Source organism: Aegilops tauschii, chromosome 4 (genome assembly GCF_002575655.3).
Source record: "Aegilops tauschii subsp. strangulata cultivar AL8/78 chromosome 4, Aet v6.0, whole genome shotgun sequence".
Classification (NCBI taxonomy): Eukaryota; Viridiplantae; Streptophyta; class Magnoliopsida; order Poales; family Poaceae; genus Aegilops; species Aegilops tauschii.
The window spans coordinates 506,019,383-506,022,363 of record NC_053038.3 but is presented as its reverse complement, the minus strand read 5'-3'; positions in this window follow the sequence as shown (position 1 = coordinate 506,022,363).

The following is a 2,981-nucleotide window of genomic DNA, read 5'->3' as shown; positions in this document are numbered from 1 at the left end:
AAACGGTTTGTCGGATTGACGCAAATGATATGGCATTGGAAAACTATGGAAAATGCACAACTTTTTCGTATTGAAATGTATTTCTCATTCCTTACGGTTTAAAGACGAATTTGAATACGGTCAAATTTGATTTCGAACACGACAATTTTAAAAAGTTTATCAAAATGAGGCAAATAATATACTGTTGGGAAGATATCGAAAATGCGAAACTTGATCATGTTGAACGTTTTCTCAAATTCGCAACCACTGAGGAGTAATTTTGAATATGGTGAGACCTGTCGTGTCGTTTCCCGTCAGAAAAAATAGAGTACTTGTACTGATCTATGTGCATATTTGTACTGAGGTATTTTTCACAGAGTGATTTTGAATGGTTCCAACAAAAGAGTACTTGAGTTGATGTCCGTATGAGTTTGTACTGAGCATGTTTTCACAAACTAGAGTTTATTCTGTTTTTTATATGGTTCTCGTAATTTTATAATGGTTACGGTATCATAGTCCCCGAACTTGCATGGTTTATATCGTTGAACTGAATGATGTTTTTTCAAAAGGAAATTCACTCGCCTGAGTACTGCAGCACACTTTGTTCAAACAATGACATGCTAATATTAGCAGAATAGACCGGCTGTGTGTGTGTATATATATATATACATCTGGGCTATTCTGTTTCGCATAACAGAATATTATTCTGTTACCCTACTTAAACTGATGGTTTCAGGTGGTTGTACTGATGTATTCGAGCGGTTGAACTGATGTTTTCATTTCTGTTTAAAAAATCGTCTTCTTTAGTTCAAATTTTTTTTGCAATTTTTTTGTCGTAATGGGGCGTGTCATATATCGTTGGAAAGCTCTTGACAACTATATTTCAAGTATATTGAACGTTTTTGCAAAATCATCATGGTTTACGAGCAGTTTTGAAAAAAACTGTTTTTTTTCAAAACCGAAAACGTAAATTGTATTTTGGACTCAATTTTCAAATGGTTTGTCGGAATTGAGCAAATAAGATGGCGTTGGAAAGCTGGTAAAAATACGCATCTTTCACATATCTATTGTTTTTTCAAATTCTGTACAATTTAAAAGTAATTTGAAAATGGTGAAATTTCAGGCGAAAGGTATTTTTGCGCTTTTTTGTAAACGGTTTGTCGGATTGACGCAAATGATATGGCATTGGAAAACTATGGAAAATGCACAACTTTTTCGTATTGAAATGTATTTCTCATTCCTTACGGTTTAAAGACGAATTTGAATACGGTCAAATTTGATTTCGAACGCGATAATTTTAAAAAGTTTATCAAAATGAGGCAAATAATATACTGTTGGGAAGATATCGAAAATGCGAAACTTGATCATGTTGAACGTTTTCTCAAATTCGCAACCATTGAGGAGTAATTTTGAATATGGTGAGACCTGTCGTGTCGTTTCCCGTCAGAAAAAATAGAGTACTTGTGCTGATCTATGTGCATATTTGTACTGAGGTATTTTTCACAGAGTGATTTTGAATGGTTCCAACAAAAGAGTACTTGAGTTGATGTCCGTATGAGTTTGTACTGAGCATGTTTTCACAAACTAGAGTTTATTCTGTTTTTTATATGGTTCTCATAATTTTATAATGGTTTACGGTATCATAGTCCCCGAACTTGCATGGTTTATATCATTGAACTGAATGATGTTTTTTCAAAAGGAAATTCACTCGCCTGAGTACTGCAGCACACTTTCTTCAAACAATGACATGCTAATATTAGCAGAATAGACCGGCTGTGTGTGTGTATATATATATATACATCTGGGCTATTCTGTTTCGCATAACAGAATATTATTCTGTTACCCTACTTAAACTGATGGTTTCAGGTGGTTGTACTGATGTATTCGAGCGGTTGAACTGATGTTTTCATTTCTGTTTAAGAAATCGTCTTCTTTAGTTCAAATTTTTTTTGCAATTTTTTTGTCGTAATGGGGCGTGTCATATATCGTTGGAAAGCTCTTGACAACTATATTTCAAGTATATTGAACGTTTTTGCAAAATCATCATGGTTTACGAGCAGTTTTGAAAAAAACTGTTTTTTTTCAAAACCGAAAACGTAAATTGTATTTTGGACTCAATTTTCAAATGGTTTGTCGGAATTGAGCAAATAAGATGGCGTTGGAAAGCTGGTAAAAATACGCATCTTTCACATATCTATTGTTTTTTCAAATTCTGTACAATTTAAAAGTAATTTGAAAAACGGTGAAATTTCAGGCGAAAGGTATTTTTGCGCTTTTTTGTAAACGGTTTGTCGGATTGACGCAAATGATATGGCATTGGAAAACTATGGAAAATGCACAACTTTTTCGTATTGAAATGTATTTCTCATTCCTTACGGTTTAAAGACGAATTTGAATACGGTCAAATTTGATTTCGAACACGACAATTTTAAAAAGTTTATCAAAATGAGGCAAATAATATACTGTTGGGAAGATATCGAAAATGCGAAACTTGATCATGTTGAACGTTTTCTCAAATTCGCAACCACTGAGGAGTAATTTTGAATATGGTGAGACCTGTCGTGTCGTTTCCCGTCAGAAAAAATAGAGTACTTGTACTGATCTATGTGCATATTTGTACTGAGGTATTTTTCACAGAGTGATTTTGAATGGTTCCAACAAAAGAGTACTTGAGTTGATGTCCGTATGAGTTTGTACTGAGCATGTTTTCACAAACTAGAGTTTATTCTGTTTTTTATATGGTTCTCGTAATTTTATAATGGTTACGGTATCATAGTCCCCGAACTTGCATGGTTTATATCGTTGAACTGAATGATGTTTTTTCAAAAGGAAATTCACTCGCCTGAGTACTGCAGCACACTTTGTTCAAACAATGACATGCTAATATTAGCAGAATAGACCGGCTGTGTGTGTGTATATATATATATACATCTGGGCTATTCTGTTTCGCATAACAGAATATTATTCTGTTACCCTACTTAAACTGATGGTTTCAGGTGGTT